Genomic DNA, 23,974 nt, shown 5'->3' with positions numbered 1-23,974 from the left:
AAGGGTAACTCCGCACCCTCCTCCCCCCCTCTCATATCTAGTGGTAAGCTGATGTAGTGGATACTCCGTCAAAAACTGCACGTAGATCAAGCATCAAAACAGGAAGAAGTCGTACTGAACTGTAAAAAAAGAAGTATTTATTTTTATTTATTCGTGTCAGAAGCATTTACGAAGTATAAAATAATGTACAATATTTAAATGTCGTGTGAATATATATTTGGCAACGGCCCTGCCGCAGTGGATACACCGGTTCCCGTGAGATCACCGAAGTTAAGCGCTGTCGGGCGTGGTCGGCACTTGGATGGGTGACCATCCAGGCCGCCATGCGCTGTTGCCATTTTTCGGGGTGCACTCGGCCCCGTGATGCCAATTGAGGAGCTACTCGACCGAATAGTAGCGGCTTCGGTCAAGAATACCATCATTACGACCGGGAGAGCGTTGTGCTGAGCCCATGCCCCTCCTATCCGCATCCTCCACTGAGGATGACACGGCGGTCGGATGGTCCCGGTAGGCCATTGTGGCCTGAAGACAGAGTGATTGTATATATATTTACAAGACAATTATTTACACTTTTGCCGCCCAGAAGTTAGCGACCTCTTTTGCATTTGGCGTTGCATCTAGCAGGTCTTCTGTTGTGCATGTTGCTGGCCAATGGGTACACTGGAGCAGGTGGAAGGTCGTCTGTGTTGCTCCTCTAGCAAACCCCATTTACTCAAATTGCTCTTTCATTTCGTGACACTCGAGCGTAGTCAGTTGAGGGATCTCTATGTACTCTAATTCTCTGTGTAGCCGGGTGGTACTCTTTCGCTTGGCGTAATCCATCCCACGGCACTGGTAAGCCTTGTACGCCACAGCTCGATTCGACACTGCTGTGGTGCCCCAACTAGAGCCTCGGTAGATCTGAGGAAGCTCTTTCTGGATTTTAGTCGTGGGTTTGCTTGTTCATAGCCATATAGGGGGTGAGCTTCAGAAGTTTCTTATTTTTTCTTCTCACTTTTTGCTGCTACCACTCGGCGGATATCGGGGGCTGCAGTTCGCGCGAGGCTGTGCAGTTTATCCAGAGGAGTAGGCTTCAGGCACCCGGTGATGATACGACAAGTATCATTAAGAGCGACATTTACTGTTTTGGCATGGCAAGAATTGAACCATACTGGGCTCGCATATTTTCCGGGAGAGTAACGCAATGCAATGGAAGAGGTTGTCACAGTTTTGGCGTGTGCACTTAAGAGTTCAAAAAAGAAGTAAAATAGAAACAGTGAACCGTACAAGCTCAACACGTGTAACATCGAGCATGTTTCAATTGCCACGGCGGCGTGGTTATGTGGTCACGGTATTGGACTGCGAAGGGTGAGAACAGTGTTCAAATCTTTCGCAGAATCTGTCGTGCCATGGACGTCTCTGTTCGCTGCTTTCATATTTGTGTCTGTGTCGTCGTGTAGCGTCCGTGTGCAACAGCAGACGTACGTACATCCTATTTGTTCTACACAAGTACCACATCTTCTCACTCTTCCGTTCCAATCCAGCAGTTTTGACTCGAATTCCTTTGTTATAACTTAGTTCGCTACCGTTTATTTGTTGTTTTCATTTCTGTGAGAGGCCTATGCGGGATCCCGCCTGCTCTCACTGTTCGTCATACTTACTTGCTGCGGTAATGTACTCTTACCACGTGACTCATATTCTATAACCAATTTATATTATGACAACTGCCAAGACTACAGAAGGAGAATAGACACGTCAGACGGGAAGTTCATAGTTTTGTGAAAGAAAAGTGGCAAATGGGGGAGGTTTGAAGACGGATCTCTCGCTTTGCAGTCCGACACCTTCAACTTCGGCCGCTCACCGTTTCTATTTTGTTCAGTTCAGTAGACTTTCTTCCTGTTTTCATACTTGACGTGTGTTCAGTTTTCGGCACACTATCCAGTGGACCATTTTACCACTAAATCTATGGTGTGGTTCGATGGGGAGTTTCCATTGTTAGGAAATTTTACAATGGCTGTCATAAAAACCTCCGTTTCAGAAATCTGCGACGTCTTAGTAAAGAAACAACGTTCTCGACACGTGAATAAATGTAGACGTCTCGACATGGATCACCAGCCATCTTGAAGTGTCACCGTGGAAAAATTAATGCCTATAAAAGCAACCCGTTGCAACTGATTCATTATAAACTGCCGACAGGTTCTACAGCTGAAGTGTTCCAATACGTCCATAACGGACGCACGTGTTTACTGATGTTAGTAAGAGAAAGAATAGAAGAAAATACGACAGTGAGATGGGCAATCCCAGTCGACAAACGACTTACACGACGTTCTTGAATTAGTAAAGTGTCTGCAGCTAGCTCACGCGGAGAAATAAACACGTTGTGACGCGAGACTCGGGGAAGATCAGTTTGGATACAAAAATGGTTCAAATGGCTCTGAGCACTATTGGACCCAACTGCAGTGGTCATCAGTCCCCTAGAACTTAGAACTACTTAAACCTAACTAACCTAAGGACATCACACACATCCATGCCTGAGGCAGGATTCGAACCTGCGACCGTAGCGGTCGCGCGGTTCCAGACTGTAGCGCTTAGAACCGCACGGCCACCCCGGCCGGCTCAGTGTGGATACCGTAGAAGTGTTGGAACAAGTGAGGCATACTGACCCTACGACTTATCTTAGAAGATAGATTAAGGAAAGGCAAACCTACGTTTCTAGCATTTGTAGACTTAGAGAAAGCTTTTGACAATGTTGACTGGAATACTCTCTTTCAAATTCGGAAAGTGGCAGGGGTGAAACACAGGGAACGAAAGGCTATATACAATTTTTACAGAAAAAAGATGGCAGTTGTACGAGTCGAGTGGCGCGAAAGAGAAGCACTGTTTGGGAAGAGGGTGAGACAGGGTTGTAGCCTATCCCCGATGTTATTCAATCTGTATATTGAGCAAGCAGTGAAGGAAACAAAAAAAAAATTCGTAGCAGGTATTAAAGTCCATGGAGAAGAAATAAAAACTTTGAGGTTCGCCGATGACATTGTAATTCTGTCAGAGACAGCAAAGGACCTGGAAGAGCAGTTGAATGGAATGGAGTGTGTCTTGAAAGGAGGATATAAGATGAACATCAACTAAAGCAAAACGAGGATAATGGAATGTAGTCGAATTAAAACCGGTTGATGCTGAGGGAATTAGATTAGGAAATGAGACACTTTTTTAAAGTAGTAAATGAGTTTTGCTATTTGGGGATCAAAATAACTAATGAAGGTCGAAGTATAGAGGATATAAAATGTAGAGTGGCAGTGGCAAGGAAAGCGTTTCTGTAGAAGATAAATTTGTTAACGTCGAGTATAGATTTAAGTGACAGAAAGTCGTTTCTGAAAGTATTTGTATGGAGTGTAGCCATGTACAGAAGTGAAACGTGTACGGTAAATAGTTTAGACAAGAAGAGAATAGAAGCTTTCCAAATGTGGCGCTACAGAAGAATGCTGAAGATTAGATGGGTAGATCACATAACTAATGAGGAGGTATTGAATAGAACTGGGAAGAAGAGGAGTTTGTGGCAGAACTTGACTAGAAGAAGGGATCATTTGGTAGGACATATTCTGAGGCATCAAGGGATCTCCAATTTAGTACTGGATTGCTGTGTGGAGGGTAAAAACCGTAGCGGGAGACCAAGAGATGAATAAGCAGATTCAGAAGGATGTAGGCTGCAGTAGGTGCTGGGAGATGAAGACGTTTGCACAGGATAGAGTAGCATGGAGAGCTGCATCAAACCAGTCTCAGGACTGAAGACCACAACAACAACAACAACAACGGCACACTTGGCTCTGCTCATACTTTCTGCCCTCACTGTTGCCAGGGTGCGCGCGTTATTAGACTGAATGACCAGTCTGCGATATTCTCTGACGTACGAATAGCAGACGGTGCCTACCCCATATACTGTACTAATTAAGCTTCATTCCGGAGTTGGGAGAATGAATATTTATACACCATGTCCATGCTAAAGAGTTGTTGCGGTTGCTAAACCTGAATTTTTACGACTAGTTCTGAAGAGTCCCAAAGTTAATGTATTTACCAGACAACCTTTTTCACTGCAGTCGTGACGTGGCGTGTTATCTCTCGCACACGAGGCTACCACATACGGACTGTGCATCTGGTCGTGCACTGCGCAGTTATCGTTTCACAAAAAAGTCGGAGGGAAGCGAAGACTGCTGTAGAGGAAAGCGACGAGCGGAAATTGTCCACGTTAACTGGAGACGGGCCTTATTTCCGTTGACGAATGCAGATTTATTCCCCCCGGAAGCCCCCGGTGGGGTCGAGTTTGAGTCTGTTTTAAACGCAGTTACGAAGTTCACCGGCTCGTGGCGCTCACGACTGGAGCGGGTCGATTGAGTTCCACCAGGAGTGCCGTATTCTTTCAGGTCGCCCAGTAACGAGGGTAGGGACGGGGTCAGGGGGCAGGGCCACCTCACGCGGTCGCCTGCAGGGGCGGCGGGGGCGCTTCCGGTGCTCAAATTGTGCTGCGATACTGTTCACATGGCGGCGGGTGCTCTTCCGGTAACGTCAAAAGTCCCAATAGCTGCTCAGGTCGCCCTGCGATAGTATTCATATCATCATCATCATCATCAGTGTTCTGCCTAAAGGCAGGTTTTCACACGGTAGTTCTCCAGGCTGTCCGGTCTTCTGCCATCCTCTTCAGGTCTGCATAATTTCCTCTTCCCTTTATGTCGTCTATCACCTTGTATCTCCTTCCCCCTCTCAGTGTTCTCCCACAAACCAATCCTTCCAAAGCATCTATTAGCAAGCACTCCCCTCTCAATGAATGTCCCAACCAGTTCTTTTTCCTTTCTCTTACAACCTTCAGCAGACATCTTCTCTCACCAACCCTTTCCAATACTCTTTCATTACTCATACGCATAGTCCTAAAGTGTCGATACCTTTTTTAATTTTTTTATGCAATTGAAGAAATACTAAGTATGCCTCCCGGTTAGCCGAGCGGTCTAACGCACGGCACTCCGGAGCGGGAAGGAGCGCCTGGTCCCTGGCACGAATCCGCCCGGCGGACTTGTGTCGAGGTCCGGTGAGCCGACCAGTCTGTGGATTGTTTTAAGGCGGTTTTCCATCTGCCTCGGCGAATGCGGGGTGGTTACCCTTATACCGCCTCAGCTACACTATGTCGGGGATTGCTGCGCAAACAAGTTCTCCACGTACGCGTACGTCATTGTTACTCTACCACCCAAACATAGGCGTTACACTCGTCTGGTGTTAGACGTTCCAGGGGGGGGTGGGGGGGGGGGGTCCAACGGGGGCCGAACCGCGCAATTACCCTGGGTTCGGTGTGGGACGGCGGAGGGGTGAAGTGGACTGCGGTGGTCGTTGTGGGGCTGTGAACCACTGCGGCTGCGGCGGGGACGGAGCCTCCCCGACGTTTCTAGGTCCCCGGCTAACGTACGATACAATACAATATAATACAATGCTAAGTATGCAGGTATTTTACTTCGTAGCTTATTTCATGTAGTCTAATAAAAATATTAAATACTTTCATTCCTGTGTTAACAAGAATACTTAAACAAAAGGTCAGCCTTTGGAAGGTTTCCCAAAAAGAGCAAATACTGTAAATATTTAGGAGAGAATTTACTCCTATTTTGAGTGACAGTTGTTCTAGTTTTTGAAAATAAACACTCAGTAGGGGCAGATGTTGCAACGACGATAAGGTATTGTTGAGTATATTTGTTCAAAAATGGAAAAATGAGTCTCATGTCTTCACATTCTGCAAAGGAGTTGCTTTTTGTAAAGATATTATAAAGAGATACTGCGTTACTTTTGTTCGAGGCACGCGCTAGCTTTTACGATGTTTCCGAAAGTCGTATTCGTGTATTGTATTTTTTTTTTTTTTACAAGAGGTGGAGCCCCTCCACGCCCACACCGGCATGATGGCCAACACAAAAGGTCTACTGCCATCTCTGCATAAGGGTTAGTATTCACTAAAGTGAGGTGTCTCAGGATGTGGGTACTGCGATGTTTGCGTACGTCTGGTTAGGATTAACCATTAATACGCGCTCATCTGGAGATAGATTGGTCGAAATCTGACGAAGGGTAGCGGTTTGAAGGGCAGAGGAAAAAAAAGTGCCAAGGCAAGAGCCAAGGGAAAAAAACCTCTGCGAAAGTTAGGTCGGGCGGCAAGAGCAGTAGCGGTTGTCTTGCTGCCTGCGATAGGTTGTGCAAGGATAGGCTTTGTTATTAGTGGGTATCATGCATGTCGATACCTTGACGTTGTGCGTTTGTGCTGCTCGGCGGCTGGCGCTGGGTGCTGGTACAGAGTCCTCGTTCAGCGTCCTGCAACCTGCAACAGTTATGTTTGTTATCGGTCTTGTGTCCGATAGGTCATATACCGGAGGCACAGTGTGAGGGAGTGTTGGGAGATTGTTCGTGCGTCTGTGGGCGAGCTCGTCGGTGTCCCTGCTGTGGCCTGTTGGTCGGCTCTAATAGCAGCTGGTAGTTGCCAGTCAGTATTGCTGATATGCAGGGGCTTACCGACGTTTGTCGCTGTTTGCGTATGTTAGTTTACCATAGGTGGTTATGCCCTAGCTAGCAGTGTCTTTGGTCGCTTGTGTTTCCACCTGTGGTTGTGATCGTAGTTTCCCAGAGTGAGGATGAAAGGATTGTTCGAGTGTCTCGAGTTCCTGTATAGTCGTGTGGCGTGTTTCTTGAATACTTCCTTGAGGGTATCAAGGCGGTATTCATGGTGAAGATCCACGGTGCGTGTGTAGCGTGGAGCATTGCTAATGATTCGTAGCACTTTGTTCTGTATGATCTGCAGGCGGCGCAGTCGTGTGGGAGCTGCATATCCCCAGACGGGAGCTGCGTACGTCATCAGAGGTCTAATCAGTGTCGTGTATAAGGACCTCGACACCCTCCTATTCAGTGTGCTTTCCCTGTTGAGCATTGGGTAGAGCTGTTTGAGCCTCGCGTGCGCTCGGTTGGCAACGTATTCGATGTGGTCCCCCCATGTAAGTTTCCGGTCCAGCCAGACACCAAGGTATCTGACTTTCTCTCGGAAACGTATTGGGCGTGTATGTAGTGTTATCGGTCTACAGTGTTGGTGTTTGCGCAGTAGTTTCGGTCTGCGTGTGAACAGAACTGCTTCGCACTTGTCGACGTTTACTTTAATACGCCATCGCTCCAGCCAAGGCTCAGCTGTTCTGAGTGCTGTCTGTATTCGTGAGTTGATGTTCGACGGTTTCCAGTCTTGCGCGAGGATGGCTGTGTCATCCGCGTAGACGGCTAACGTCGTGTTTCGTGTCGCTGGGTAGTCATTAATGTACAGGTTAAACAAGATGGGCCCCAGAATGCTTCCTTGGGGTACTCCAGCTTGGATACTGTGTTGTGTTGATTGTTTATCCTGCACGTTAGTGTTGAAACATCTGTTCGTGAGATATGAGTGTATGAGACGTACGAGTCCGTCTGGGAAACCAGCTTCGCTTAGTTTGCGTATGAGTCCGTCGTGCCAGAGACGATCGAAAGCCTTTTCGATGTCTAGGAACACGGCCCCTGTGGCTTTGTTCATGTTGTAGCCGTGTGTTATATGTTCGACTACGCGGAGGAGTTGTTGTGTTGTCGAGTGGTGATTCCTAAAGCCGAATTGCTCCGGTCTTAGGGTGTCGTTGGCGATGCAATGCCTGGTGATACGTTTTAGAATTACCTTCTCAACAATCTTGCTGAGCGAGCACAGCAGACTGATGGGTCGGTAATTTTGTGGGAGGGAGTGGTCTTTGCCTGGCTTCCTGACCATCAGGACCTTGGCCGCCTTCCAAAAGTCAGGGAAGTGTTGGTGTGTCAGGATGGCATTCGTTAGGTGTGTGAGGTATTCTACGGCTTTATCCGTGAACTCCTGGAGGACACGGTTTTGAATGCCATCAGGCCCAGGGGCTTTTCTAGCGTTGGTGTGCTTGATAGCCCATGTGACTTCATTTGTGCTAGCACGTCTGATTTCGTCGCGCGAGGGCTGGGCTACAAGTCGTGTAACCTCCTGGTCCGTTTCAAGTGTGAATGCTGGGTCTGAAGGAACCAGATTCGGCATGAAGGACGCTGCAAGTGTTGTGGCCATAAGCTCTGCCTTCTCCGTCGCGGAGTAGGCTGGGCCGTCTGGTCCTTGTAACGTGGGAATGTAATGTTTCTCCCTGGTGAAGTGTCTGGCCAGCTGCCACACGCCAGGACGTGTCGTGTATTGTAGTAGACGAAGCAGTTACTTGACCCCTTTCGGTAGGACTGATTTGCTGCTCATAAACCATACTTTTGAGTTTTCGTATGGCTCGCCTACTCGCTTGCCCACCTGCTGCTGGGACCTTGAAAATGCAGGTTTTTAAAACTGGGTCCAATTAATTTAACTAACTCATATCGTTTCTTCAGCTCTCTCAATAAAATGTCGTTGCATACTGTGACAACTGGTGAGCCTGGTGTAATAGTATTGCTCTCTATTGACAAACAGTTAATCATTGGTATAATTTCCGGTATTGTAACATACGTAAAATCGATTCAATGCAACTAGTTCTCCTTGGATATCAACTAAGCTTCGAAAGAATGATTGATTTCTAGCAGTATTTGGTATTGAAGCGAAAGTATCCGGTACTTAGTTGTGTTTACTTCTATCGGGACGGATATCCATACCTGTTCCGCTCGCAGCCACGACTTGCAAACAACCGACGACTGCGCGCAAGACCGAGGTGCTGCCTGTTTAGGATTCGCCGACATCACTGTGCACGAACAGAATCGAGGTGGCCCAACTTCAGTTTTGTGCTTCCAAAATGGAACCACAAAGCAAAAAAAGTGGTCCAACTAAAACATTCATATTTCTTTACGTACTACACGAATATGTAATAAAAATTGGGGTTCCTATTTTAAAAAACGCAGTTGATATCCGTTTGACCTACGGCAGCGCCATCTAGCGGACCAACCACAGCGCCATCTGGTTTCCCCCTTCAAGCTAGACAAGTTTCGTTCTTTGTAGTTTTTTCAAAAATGGTTCAAATGGCTCTGAGCACTATGGGACTCAACTGCTTAGGTCATTAGTCCCCTAGAACTTAGAACTAGTTAAACCTAACTAGCCTAAGGACATCACACACATCCATGCCCGAGGCAGGATTCGAACCTGCGACCGTAGCGGTCTCGCGGTTCCAGACTGCAGCGCCAGAACCGCGCGGCCACTTCGGCCGGCGTAGTGTTTTCGTTTGACGCTTATTTCGTGAGATATTTGGCCCGGTCACGATCAATGGACCACCCTGTATACGGCATAAATTTTTAGAAGATACGACAGTGGTGTGGGTAAAGTCGAGACGAAGGAATTCATACTGGACGCTTTTCGCCCATCAAGCCGGGAACAGCCTCAAATTGCCTACAAAAACGATCTTCAGCGATATTTCGGCTAAAATCGTTATACTATATTACAGACCTTTGCGCTTGCACATTCAAAATGTAAAATCGACGTTTGTGTAAATTTTACCTCAAAATATTGTTAATTTTAACAGCATCGAATTAACAATTACATCGTTTTGTTCGTCTTGCTTCCGTACTGTGGTTTAGGTTTAGGTCGAATTGTAAACGTGGTTAGTTTTTGCGTAACGTTTGAAAAAGCCTTTTTTCCCTGTCGTTACCATTACGGGAAAGTTTAAATTAATAAAGTTAACGACTAAGCCTGTGGCGTCAGAGAGCGAGAGGGTATTGAAAACGTGAGCGGCACGCATCCGCTGCAGCTCAGCTGGATTTCGTAGACCAGTTTGAGGATGTGACCTGCATCACAGTGACCTGTGGTCTCAGCTTGCCCTCCACCACTGTAGTGGTGCGTTGTCGACACCCACCGTGTGCAGCTAGCGTTCTGAACGGCCGCCGTGCCTCGGAAGAGAACCGGGGGCACGGTCTTCCAGCAGCCGGTCGCCGCCCGCCGCCTATTTACGGCACCGCTCCGTGACTCCCCCCCCCCCCTCCCCCTTCCCCCTATCCATCCCTTTACCGCCTTGGCATCCTGCCACGCGTGTCGGTCCGTGACTGCGCTCTTGGAATTCTCCTCCTCCGTAAAAAGTTCTCTCCAGGGCCCGCTTCACCGCACTTTCAGGAAGGACCTTGTTAATTATCTGCGTCACATAACTGTCGATCAATTGTAAATCCCCTTTTGCACGAGTGACTTCCTTCTCTGAATTGTCTACTCGAGACAAGTGAGTGTAGTGCAGCGCCAGTGGCGTTTTATGCCGGTAGTGAGTCTCGTCTGTTTCGAGTGGTCATTTTCGTTTACCAGGCAGCTCCAAAACTGCATTTATTGTGAGAGTTGTATGCTGTGCTCTTTGACACTTCCGAACGCTCAGAGTGAGGTTCGAGGGGCTATGCTTCTTTTGAAAAAATCGAAATATAGGAACTAAATGTTGGGGAAAACAATCATCATAGAGTTTACTGACGACCAAACCAAAATTCGTAGTGGAAGATCTTGTAAATGGTCTTGTCATAAATTCTCTGCACTCTACTAAAGAGACTGCTTACTCCACGCTTGTCCGCTCTATTCTGGAGTATTGCTGCGCGGTGTGCGATGCGCATCAGATGGCACTGACGGATGACATCGAAAAAGTGCAAAGAAGGGCAGCTCGTTTCGTATCATCGCGAAATAGGGGAAATAGTGTCACAGACATGATACGTGAATTGGAGTGGCAATCATTAAAACAAAGACGTTTTTCGTTGTGACGGGATCTTCTCGTAAAATTTCAATCACCAGTCTTCTCCTTCGATTGCGAAAACATTCTGTTGGCACCCACCTACATAGGGAGAAATGATCATCACGATAAAATAAGAGAAATCAGGGCTCGCACAGAAAAATTCAAGTGCTCGTTTTTCCCGCGTGCCGTTTGAGAGTGGAACAGTAGAGAGACAGCTTGAAGGTGGTTCATTGAACCCTCTGCCAGGCACTTTATAGTGAATAGCAGAGTAATCACGTAGATGTAGATGTAGATGCAGAAGAATCTCGTCCAAACATTTCAAAAGATGTACATTTATTTCCTGGAGAGTGATATACTTGCAAACAAATCAAGCAGTATAGAACGCAGTAAATGACGCTTTCTCACGTAACCTTTGTATACTGGTTTCTTGCTAAGATCCTAGTAACATGGAAAAGTATTTTTCACGTCAAATAATTCTGAGTTTTTCAATGAAACATTTTTATGTATTTACGTTCTTATTTAGCGACAATGTAGACTTTTTCTCTGTAAAACGTAAATACGATTTTTCTTTGAGATATCTCTCTAGCCAGGCCGTCGTGCAACCTTCGCAGTCTGTCACGAAAACAAAGAAAAAAAAATTAAGATTAACAAAAAATGGTTCAAATGACTCTGAGCACTATGGGACTTAACTTCTGAGGTCATCAGTCCCCTAGAACTTAGAACTACTTAAACCTAACTAACCTAAGGACATCACACACATCCATGCCCGAGGCAGGATTCGAACCTGCGACCGTAGCGGTCTTGCGGTTCCAGACTGTAGCGCCTAGGGCATGCGGCTTTTTCTCCAGACTTCGCTCCGTCCGATTATTATCTTTATTATCTACTTGCACCAATGTACGAAAATGGTACGCTGACTGGTTCTCTTCAAAAGAAGAAGTTTTTTTTTTTTTTTTTGCCTGGCATTCCTAGCCTGCCGGAGAGGTGGGAGAAGTTTATAGATAGTGGTGGAGATCATTTTGAATAAAATGTTATCAGTTTCAAACAACAGACGTGTAATTATTGCAGCCAAATTACGGTTTCATACTTCTACACCTGATAGAATGATTGACGTCGTAGACAGACTCGCTTTCGTTGTTGGCTGCCGATTAACACGCAGGCACAAAGAGCGCACGCACTTGGCGAAGTCGTTTGGCAGGAGCACCTTTCTGGTCAAAATCGACCACTGAAAGTGCGTGCGCTTTTCGTGCCTGCGTGTATATCAGTAGCCAACGACGTCGCGTGTGATGCTCCGCGTCTTCGCATAGTCTATGTTTTCAGCCAACTCTTACCTGGCCGTTTCACCATTGCTAGCGGCTGCTGGTGACATGTTTAGCCTACGTTACTGGTAACAAACTGGAATTGAGTCTAGAAGTATTTTGAGAGACGGGAAGAGTGGAAACGTCGCGTTAGATATCGAAACTGTGAACTGTCTAGTTAAGCGAGTGGGTGAGAACGCGAAGTAGGAGATGACTTGCGTCGCCGGGCAACTCGAAGGCAGGAACTGCCAGCACAGTGTCGCGATGGCGGCGGAAGGCTCGAAACGGCCGGTAGTACAACGGTGCCGTGCGGCTGCGCGCCGCTGCTTAAGGCGCCATCACGCCCCTCGCGAGGCGAGGGTCGCGAGAAAGAAGGCTCTGCGAAGCAGGAGGAGGAGGAGGAGGAGGAGATGACAGAGAGAGGGCAGGGCGTGCTGCGGCGATAAAGGCGCGGCGCGCACCGCGCGGCTGCCGACGCCGCACGTATCGACCCGCAGCCGGCGGCAGGCAGGTATCGACTCGCGACCCGCCGCCCGCCACCGGCCACCGGCCGCTCCCAATTATTTACCGGCCGGACGCAAATAGCGGCGCGCTGCCGCTGCTGCTGCCCACCTCTGCCCCCCTCACTCCGAGCTTACTGGGTGACGGCTCTTCCACACTCGCTGCAACCGCGGAACTCGACAACAATCGGCGAATGAACAACTTTGAAGAGGCCGTAATGGATTTCGTAATTTTCACTTAATGTCCTACGAAAGTACGCTGTCACAAACACGTAGCTGTCGGTACGATTTGTTGCAATGCAACGTCAGTTAATCACGTATCGTCCGCTGTTCGTGGTCTTGCGGTAGCGTTCTCGCTTCCCGCGCACGGGGTCCCGGGTTCGGTTCCCGGCGGGGTGAGGGATTTTCTCTGCCTCCAGATGACTGAGTGTGAGAAATCAGTGATACAAAGTGCTTCTCGCCAAACGTCTGTCATGCTTGCAGCCAAAACAGTGTCAAAAGTATGCCCAGTAGTACTATCAGTTTTTTTTAATTAACTTTTTTTCCATTATTTGTGCTATACTGACTAAGAAACAAGCATTACTTAGTGGAAAGTGCCAACTACTCATTATCATTATTATATTTTTTTTAAAAAATATTTCCTTTACTTTGTGCCCATTAAATTCTATTGTTTACTCACACTCTCCTTTCTGCTTCTCTTATGTAATATGACAAAATTTTCTCTCTCCTTCAATTTAGGTATATTCTGTACTATATGTAAAAAAGTTTCTTACACTTCTGCTCCATCTATCAAGATGACGTTTCCCTCATACTGTCCCACTTAACAGTGTAAACTAGAGGAAGAGATCAAACCAGAATACACAATGTGCATCACATGCAGAAACATAAACTCAAAATCAATGCATCGATGCCAAATATAAACTGTTATGCCTGTCCTGCAATGTCTACTGCCCCCCCCCCCCCAAAAAAAAAGACGACAAATGGCCATGTAAAAGCGTTTAAGGAACAATAATAAGAGAAAAACGAAAAAGGAAAATATAAAAACCAAAACATATAAAATGACAGTAATATTAACCAACACTAGGAATATAATAGGTTAATAGAATAAAATGTCTTTTTTTTAATGTATCGTTGTTAATATATTTAAATAAGTATAAATGGTTACAAAAAACAGTGTTGTGTGTCTTTCATCATCATTTCATAGTCATTGACTCGCAAGTCGCCGAAGTGGCGTCAGCTAAAAAGGAGTTGCAATACGGCGGCCGAACAACCCCGCATGGGGTCTCTCGGCCAACAATGCCATACGATCATTTCAATCACACATCGACGGTGAAAGTGTTCAGGAGGTACTAAGAAGTGAAATGTTAAGATGGAAGTCGCCAGTTGTACGATTTCACCGTTGTGTTGTAGACATAGGCATGCAGTTAACACCGGGTCGAAAGGAATGGATTCGGGTCCAGATATATTCAACTATTTTTATTATATACCTTCGCGATTCTGAAACATTCTGCGAATTTCTTGTTGCTTTAATGCAAGTATGTTCTGTAACTTCTCTCTGGCCGAGCGGTTCTAGGCGCTACAGTCTGGAACCTGCCTCGGACATCGATGTGTGTAATGTCCTTAGGTTAGTTAGGTTTAAGTAGTTCTAAGTTCTAGGGGACTGATGACCTCAGAAGTTAAGTGCCATAGTGCTCAGAGCCATTTTTTCTTCCCTCTCGGGAGCGAGTTTGTTCCATTTTGTGAACACGTCAGGGGATAAGCGCGAACAAGTTGCGAGCACGGTTGTCTAAAGCACACCCTCATTAACTGCGAACATTGTGAACGTAACGTGATAATGAATGTCATAAATGACGTGCTGATATGGGTGGTTTCATGTATTCACTAGCAAATGTACTAGGTGTTTCGAAAATGCTTTTACGAACTTTGGGGACAGGTTCGTCACACCAAAACAAGAAAAATATGTGCAGCAAACGTCGCTGTTAAAATGTACACCTTAAGAACTATGAGCACTTGTTCATCTTCACTGCTGTGAACCACGTCGCTTCTGACTACCCCCACAAAATGGTGAAAGGAGAAAAGTTTACCGCTTACCGTACTTTCGCTGTCCATATGTTCAAACTTCTGCATCAGCCACGACGTCATAATTCATTACTTCTTTAACTTTGTGCGAAAGACATTTTCTACACGGTATCCACACACACACACACACACACACACACACACACACACACACACACAACACTGAATGTTGCTGCAAAGTTTAACTTTTGTACGACATATAGTCCAGGAAAGAATTGGGTGAGAAACTAGCAAATTGTCCAGACTGTATCCATCCAGTGTGCCCTTAGCACTTAGCGACTTCCAACGAACTTAAAATATAAAGTTTGAACGGCTTTTATACATAGTTGAGCCATTCTTTGAAGAAACTGAGGTTTGCTGGTTCTATCATGCTCGCCTTTCTGTGCGATTTCTCGTCCATGTATCACTTCCATACAAGGCTACAAATTCATACCGGAGAGAATTCACAACATTTAAATTTATAATCCATGTTGACATATATGTCTTTTTGAGGAAAGTTTTTCTCAATATCGCCAATCGGGATTTACATCCACTTTACTTCTAACACAGCCAGTTCTTTTGCTGCCCAGACTGGGCTGCAAGTCATAGCACTCCACTTCGTAACCGATTTCCTCCTCATGGTCAACAGACTTGATTCGACTACCCTCCATTGATGTTCTTTAACTTATGCTTGTCTCATAAATTCGTCATTACCTTTTTCGTGTGCTTCGTCTCCCTGTGCCTGTGAACTTTAATTCTTTCTCCGGATCTATCTTTAGTTTCCTTTCCTGCCGCTGGCACAGTGTACAGTTTGAATAACGTGTGGGACAGACTACAGGTGTGCCTCGCTCCCTCAACTGTGCCTCCCTTCCGTTGCTCAGCTGTTGTAACTGCAGCCTGCTTTATGTACCATTTGAAGACAATTCCCACTTACGTATGTATGTGTGTGTGTGTGTGTGTGTGTGTGTGTGTGTGTGTGTGTCACAAAGGGAAGGGTGGCGGGACCTGCTTACAAAACACTACTGTTGCATGAGGCTACAGTGTGCAGACCAGGGAAGGAACATGGTACGTCTGGATTCCTGACCTTCACACGCCATAGGAGGAGAACTAGTGTGGTCACAGTAAATGAACAGAAAAGTTCTGCAGCGTCTTGTATTGCTTTGCAGAATATAAGGAAGTACTTCATTTCGTGAACTTCATAGGTTCAGTCGCACAGTACTAGATTCCTTGGCTCGCAAACAAACTGGCATAAAATTTCGGTAGTTTGAACAGGCGACGTTGTGTGAGCGAAGTAATAGGATTCTGGGAGGATATCAATACAATATGTTTCAAAAAGAATGATGTGGTTACAAAACTCCGTATTTGTTCATAAAACATACTACAGACGTAGGATGAATTGTAAAATACAAAACATTTAAGTTTTAACTATGCTATTACAAATGCTGTAAGTATCCACCAGCAACAGCAGTAGCACAAACAACATCTAGACGATAGCTAAATTCGTCATAAATTTTACACTTTGTATCTGCTGTTACCGTAGTTATGGCGGCTGTTATTCTGTTCTTCACTTCCTCTATGTCACGAGGTAAAGGGATGAACACACTGTCCTTCACATACTCGCACAAGAAGAGATCTGATGGGGTATTGTCTGTCCATCTTGGAGGCCAAGAATGCAGGGCGGTGTCTCGCGGTCCCGTACACCCTATCCAACTTCGAGGCAGAGTGTCGTCGAGAAACTGACGTAAGTTGTTGTGACAGTGTTCAAAAATGTTCAAATGTGTGTGAAATCTTATGGGACTTAACTGCTAAGGTCATCAGTCCCTAAGCTTACACACTACTTAATCCAAATTATCCTAAGGACAAACACACACACCCATGCCCGAGGGAGGACTCGAACCTCCGCCGGGACCAGCCGCACAGTCCATGACTGCAGCGCCTTAGAGCGCGCGGCTAATCCCGCGCGACAACGTTGTGACAGTGTGGTAGGGTTCCATCCTGTTGGGAAATGAAGCCATCGGAGTCCTCCCAAAGTTGTGGAAAATGTTGGTTCTGCCAGAATTTGAAGATAGCTCATTCCAGTCAATGAGTTTTCCTCTAAAGAGAAGGGACCGTACACTTTTTCACGAGAAACGTTGACTTTAGGTGAGTGTCTTTCGCGCTTAATAATGTGACGAGCGTTCTGCAGTTCCCATATGCGCACGTTATGTCGTTTTACCACTAACATGAAATGTTGCTTTAGCGCTGAGAGTTAACTGCGGTAAAAATGTATCGTTTTCCATGTCCTCTAGCAGAGCGCTGCTCACGTGAACCCGTTCTTTTTATCACAAACCCGACGAGCTTGCACTAATTGTAGTGTGTGTTGTTTACAGACCAGACGGGCCTTATCACTCGTCATACAGGCGTATTAGGCACTGCCGGTTCTCCGCTTGCGCGGCGAGTGGACTCAGCTCAAACGTTTGACAAATTCTTTTCACCGAGCCAACAGAAGTGCGAGTTCGACTTGCGCTCTTACTTTTGCACAGGCATCCCGTCTCTTGAAACGGGCGCTACCAATGACGAGTGTTTCTGAGTGCAGACAGATCGGTGCCAAAACGCTGACGTAAAGCACGCTTTTCCGAAATCACTCTTTGCAAACCGCAGCAGGCGAAACGCCTTCTACATCTACATCTACATTTATACTCCGCAAGCCACCCAGCGGTGTGTGACGGAGGGCACTTTACGTGCCACTGTCATTACCTTCCTTTCCTGTTCCAGTCGCGTATGGTTCGCGGGAAGAACGACTGCCGGAAAGCTTCCGTGAGCGCTTGAGTCCCTCTAATTTTACATTCGTGACCTCCTCGGGAGGTATAAGTAGAGGGAAGCAATATATTCGATACCTCATCCAGAAACGCACCCTCTCGAAACCTGGATAGCAAGCTACACCGCGATGCAGAGCGCCTCTGTTGCAGAGTCTGCCACTTGAGTTTGCTAAACAACTCCTTAACGCTATCACGGTTACCAAATAACCCTGTGACGAAACGGGCCGCTCTTCTTTGGATCTTCTCTATCTCCTCCGTCAACCCGATCTGGTACGGATCTCACACTGATGAGCAATACTCAAGTATAGGTCGAACGGGTGTTTTTTAAGCCACCTCCTTTGTTGATGGACTACATTTTCTGAGGACTCTCCCAATGAATCTCAACCTGGCACCCGCCTTACCAACAAATAATTTTATATGATCATTCCACCTCATATTGTTCCGTGCGCATACTCCCATATATTTTACAGAAGTAACTGCTACCAGTGTTTGTTCTGCTATTATATAATCATACAATAAAGGATCCTTCTTTCTATGTATTCGCAATACATTACAGTTGCCTGTGTTAAGGGTCAGTTGCCACTCCCTGCACCAAGTGCCTATCCGCTGCAGATCTTCCTGCATTTTGCTGCAGTTTTCTAATGCTGCAACTTCTCTGTATACTACAGCATCATCCGCGAAAAGCCGCATGGAACTTCCGACACTATCTACTAGGTCATTTATAAATATTGTGAAAAGCAACACTCCCCTGTGGCACGCCAGAGGTTACTTTAACGTCTGTAGACGTCTCTCCATTGACAACAACATGCTGTGTTCTGTTTGCTAAAAACTCTTCAATCCAGCCACACAGCTGGTCTGATATTACGTAGGCTCTTACTTTGTTTATCAGGCGACAGTGCGGAACTGTATCGACCGCCTTCCGGAAGTCAAGAGAAAGCCTTCTGTTAAGCGGACGCCGTCTTACTTCAGAGTGACTGGAAACTGAGAAGACGCATTAATTGACATCTAGCGGCGATGTTGTGAAGCTCTAGGCCAAGCCCATTCAACCGACACACATTTCCTTGCCGGCATTTGCCATGTTTTGTAATTATTACCTTCCAGAATCAGGCGATTCTCTTTTAAACACGATGTGCCGCGTAGAATCGCAGAATAGTATAGTAACATATTGGAATTCAGACGGTGAGTCGACAGTTGAGATGAGACGTGGGTTCTCTCCCACTTTACACTTCCAGTCAATAAAGGAAGGGACTCGCTGGTAGATAAAGTTGCTGCCTAGGGAGGGAGCACAGCTGGGATCGACAAGGATGTGGAGGGGGAGGGCGGGGGCGTCTACGTTCGCGTGTCTCGCGCCCTGCGCCCGACTGTCTCTGCCGTCAGCGGCCGCGCACTCCGGTATTTCTTGATGACGTCACTGTGATATGTACGTGTGCAATAACCCTGCTCTGTTTTTGTTTCAGGTAAGTCCAGCTGCCTTTCGCTACACTGCCGGCAGTAAGTACTCCAAAATTTCCATTTACAGCTTTGCGGAGGACTTCCGTTGCACATTCAATGGCATTCGTGTTTCTTACCACAGTGCCTCAGTTATTAAGCAGGCCGAAACTATGAATTTTTTTATTACATTACGTAAGTGTTGTGAGTGGCGCAATGCTCTATAATGAACTTTAATTATGGCTTTGAAGATCTTGTCTGGAGTTGTTATATCTGCTGTACAAAAACACTATCTGGTTATGTATCAGAAAACATGTGTCTGATTTCCAGCTTTGCTAATTTTTAACCAACACTTTGGAGGTTCTGCAAATACAGCAAAAAATATTTCTGTATCACGGTAGATACAATTTGGGAGACTTGTATTGTTACTTATTCTCAGTTTCTTGCAGGTACAAAGTACTTAATGTAGAAAACATACAAGCACTTCCACACTCGACATCCATTCAAAATTATCGTTCAATTTCACACATAAGCAAATGAACAAAATATTCTTGAAGATGTGGTCCGCCTATGCAGCTAAATGAAAGGCTGTTTGTTTTGTGCCATACACGTTCCGCTTCTTTTTATTTGTGAAACATCTTCTGTGCCCTGTAGTAAATGAGTTTTTTGTACACTGATGAGCCAGAAGATTATGACCACCTATCTAATAGCCGGTATGTCCGCCTTGGGCACATATAACAGTGGCGAAGCGTTGTGACTTGGAAGCAATGAGGCACTGATAGGTCGCTGAGGGGGGTTGCAACCACATCTTCACATACATGTCACATAATTCTCGTAATTCCAGAGGAGGGGGTGATGAGCTCTGATACTATGTGCAATCTCATCCTAGATCGAGTTCAGGTCTGGCGAGTTAGGGGGGGGGGGGGAGGAGGGGGCAGCACATCAGAGGGAACTCGCCACTGTGCTTCCCAAATAACTCCATCACATTCCAGGCATTGAAACATGGCTCATTATCTTGTTGAAAAATACCACTGCTGTCGGGAAAGGTGAGGTCACGAAGGGCTGTACGTGTCTGCAACCAGTTTACGGTACTCCTCGGGCGCCACGGTGCCCTGCACGAGCTCCACTGGCCCCACGGATGCCCACGTCAATGTTCCCCAGTGCGTAATGGAGCCGCCGCCAGCTTGTCTCCGTCCTCCAGTGCAGGTGTCGAGGTGCTGTTCTGCTGGAAGACCACAGATTGGCGCCGTACCATCGGCATTCTGAAGAAGGTATCAGATGTCATCAGTCCATGAAACACTCTGCCACTGTGCCAACGTCCAGCACCGACGGCCACGTGCCCATTTCAGCTGTAGTTGCCAATGTCGTGGTGTTAACACTGGCACAGCCGTGGATCGTCAGTTGCGGAGGCCTATCGTTAGGAGTGTCTGGTGCACTGTGTGTTCAGACACACCTGTACTCTGCCCAGTGTTAAAGCCTGATGTTAGCTGCGCCAGAGTTCGCTGCCTGTACTGTTTTTTCAGTCTGTCCAGCTTACGACGTCCGACATCTGTAGTGAGGACTGGCCGCCCAACACCATGACGTCTGGACGTGGCTTCACCACGTGTTGAAGGCACCCACTGCAGCACTCCTCAAAGACCCGACAAGTCGTGCAGTCTCCGAAATGCTCGCGCCGAGCCTCGGGGCTACCAAAATCTGCCCTTTGTCAAACTCCCACAATTATGCTCCTTCCCCTTTCTACAGGCTTGTTGATACTACATGCTCTGTGTGTGTGTCTGACTGACATTTGGTCGTCACCAGGTGAAGCTGCTATCGCCCGGATGGGTTTATATCGACGGTAGGACGGTGCTCATAATGTTCTGGCGGAATAGCAGAAAACTGTAGTTTCGTAACCTATCTGTAATTGTTATACAACGCAATTATTATACACATAAAACAAACTTGTCTTACAGGCCATAGAAGGTGCTTCGCAAGTAAAAGTAAACGGAATGTCTACAGGACAAAGTAAACAGTATTTAATTCATTGCATATATGGAATACATTTCCAAAAATATAGCAACAAGTTAGGACTTTCGAAAACTAAAAAATGACCAAACAAAAGTAGTAGCGAAGTAATTAAAACGTATTAGGAAAATCAGAACTGCCATTCGGTGAAAATTATTAAACTGTTTTTTTTGCCGTTTTTTCTTTGTTGTCACGGTCGTCACTCCGAAGAGTCTCGTGACGCAGTTTATCCTATCAAGTCCCAGGCCACACAATCCATCATCCCTACGCACCTCTGCAACTAGCTTCAATTTCTACTTGCTCACCGTATTAAATCCGTGGTCTCATTGTAAAATTCTTAGCCTCATCCACCCCCCCCCCCCCTCTCACTCCACTTCTGTCCATTAACCAAACGACGATTCCTTGATGCCTCAGGATATGTTCTATCAACCACGTCTTTCTTTTAGTCACGTTGTGCCGTAAATATCTCTGGAAAATGTCCAATGGTGTGTGAATTCCTAAGGGACCAAACTGGTTAGGTCATCGGTCCCTAGACTTACACACTACTTAAACTAACTTACGCTAAGAACAACACACACACCCATGCCCTAGGGAGGACTCGAACCTCCGGCGGGAGGGGCCGCGCAGTCCGTGACATGGCGCCTCAAACGTCTCTCCTCCGCATTTCGACTGAGCACCTCCTCAGTAGTTATTCCATCTAACGTTAAGCATTTTCCGTGAAACAACGTTTCAGAAGAAGGTTCTATACTCTTGGATTCGCCACATTTCGCCCACATTTCACTTCCATGCAAAGCCTCACTATAGACAAAAGCTGTCAGACGAGACTTCCTAACATTAAAATTTGTAGTAAAAGTTAATTTTTTTTATCAGAAATGCTTACTTTGCGGCAGCCAGTCTCCATTTTATATCCTCTCTACTTTGGTGACATCAATTATTTTTCTGGCAAAATACCAAAAATAAACTACTTTCAACTTTTCATTTCCTAATCTAATTCGACTACATTCCATTACCATTATTATACTTTTATTCATGTTCATCTTATAATCTCTTTTCAAGACAGTATCCATTCCGTTCGACTGTTCTTTGTTATCTCTTACAGCATTACAGTTTCGCTGGCAAACGTCAAAACTTTCATTTCTTCACTCTGAAGTTTAATTTTCTTTCCAAATTTCTCCTTTGGTTTCTTTCACAGCTTGCTCAACGTGCAGATTGAATTCTACCAACATCGAGTGTAGATTAGAACCCCTTCTCACTTCCTTCTGAATCAATACATGCCTTTCATGTCCTCCGAATCTTATAACTGGTGTCTGCTTGCGCTGGTAGATAAACTTATATTCCCTGTATTTTATCGCTGCCACCTTAATATTTTCAAAGAATGTGTTCAGGTCAACATTATCAAAAGCTTTCTCTAAATTTATAAATACGAAAAACGTTGGTTTGCCTTTCTTCCATCTGTCTTCTATTATAGGTCGTGGTGGCAGTATTGCCTGCGTGTTCCTACATTTTTCCGAAACCCAAATTGATCTTCCCCGAGGTCGAATTCTACCACATTTTATATTCTTCTCAAAATAATTCGTGTCAGTATATTGCAGTTGTGATTTATTAAACAGATTTTTTAGTAATTTTGGCACCTGTTGTGTTGTTGTTTTCAGCCCTGAGACTGGTTTGCTGCAGCTCCCTATGCTATTCTATCCTGGGCAAGTTTCTTCATCTCCCAGTACCTACTGCACCTGTTAGCATCGCAATTATTATATTCTCCTTGCAGTCTGAGAGTATTTCACCTGTCTCAAATATTGGAATAGTTTTGTTTCTTCCGGGAAACGCAGTAATTCGGAGAGAATGGTCTCTACTATAGGCGGCTGTCAAATTCTTCTTGTATGTCCCGCCTCATGCCGATGTACTTGCTCTTCCCTTTGTATAATACATCCTTCAAGTTCATCTCCTTTTTATAGTCCTTTCTATTCCTTCCATCTCGCAACCTTGCCTTCTCTGCTTAGTACTGGCTTGTCATCTGAGCTCTTGATGTCCATACAACTGCTTCTCTTTTGTGCAAGTGTATCTTTCATTCTGATGTAGGCATTCTACCATTATCATTTATGTTACTGCAACTTTGCTATTTCTCGTGTAACTTGCTCTACAAATCGTGGGACCGTATAGTAGCGATAGATGCAGTTTGTAAGCTGATTTAAAATCTCTCAAGATTTACAGAAGACGAATATGTGTATTACATCACCGAAGACGTATTTTGTGTACTTTTTCCAGTTAATATACTACGGTATATTACATATGCAGGTCGTCTCATCACTTGGTAACGAAAAATTGATTGCACACACGTAAGCAGTGAGAGTAATAATAGGTGCTCACCTACAATGATTATCTTATAGACGTCTGTGTATGGAATTAGTTATTTTAAGCACTATTTCACGATATGTACATTTACTACAGAAATTCGCCATAGCCCATTACAAAAATACTGGGGCACACTACAAAAAAAGAACTACAAGAGTTGCACAGAAAGTAATGTGCCGCATTTTTTTCTCAGTCGAAAACAATGCTACGAGTGCAATACGTTACGTATGTATTACTTGAAATCTTCTGAGTGAGCGCGCCAAGATTCCGTCGCTTCCGACAGATAGCGTAGTTGAGGACAGTTTCAAAATGGCGTCTGTAGGTGATGTACGTTACAAGCAACGTGCCGTCACTGACTTTCTCACTGCAGTGAAAGAAACTGTGGGGAACATTCACGGACGCTTGTGCAGAGTCTATGCAGCATCTGCTGTCGACATAAGTACAGTCAGTCGCCGGGCAGGGAGGGTGAGGTCGTCAGAAGGCGCTTCGGCGGAGCTGCACGATATGCAGCGGTCGGGGAGACATGAAGCGAGCTGATGTTGTCATTCATTAAAGGATGTCATTCGTGGATGGTATTTTGAGGAGGATGAGGAAGTGAAGCACTGGCTCCGCCACCAGGACAAGGATTGGTACCGACGTGGCATACACGCTCTTGTTTCGAGCTGGAGGAAGGCCATAGAACGGGATGGAGATTACGTGGAAAAATAGGGTGTGTAGATAAAACACCATTCTTTCGTGCGTGTAATTCTCATTATGGTCCATAAAGAATCCTTGAAGAAAAAAAATACCGTGTATTACTTTCTGGGCAACCCTCGCACTAGGGGTACCAGTTGCTCACAAACGAGTTGAACATGGTGGCATCAAAATCTTGA

The 23,974-nt window shown here is 45.8% G+C and overlaps 1 protein-coding gene and 1 pseudogene across 1 annotated transcript in view; both read left to right on the top strand.

Annotated features, from left to right (window-relative positions):
* Positions 1-23,974, top strand: part of LOC124619387 (Down syndrome cell adhesion molecule-like protein Dscam2) — an 853,562-nt gene that overhangs the window by 42,228 nt on the left and 787,360 nt on the right. The gene's annotated exons all lie outside the window — the stretch shown is intronic.
* LOC124620439 lies at positions 220-337 on the top strand (annotated as a pseudogene).

This window comes from Schistocerca americana, chromosome 6 (genome assembly GCF_021461395.2).
Source record: "Schistocerca americana isolate TAMUIC-IGC-003095 chromosome 6, iqSchAmer2.1, whole genome shotgun sequence".
Classification (NCBI taxonomy): domain Eukaryota; kingdom Metazoa; phylum Arthropoda; class Insecta; order Orthoptera; family Acrididae; genus Schistocerca; species Schistocerca americana.
The sequence above is the reverse complement of the archived record's forward strand: the minus strand, read 5'-3'. Positions and strand labels throughout refer to the sequence as shown.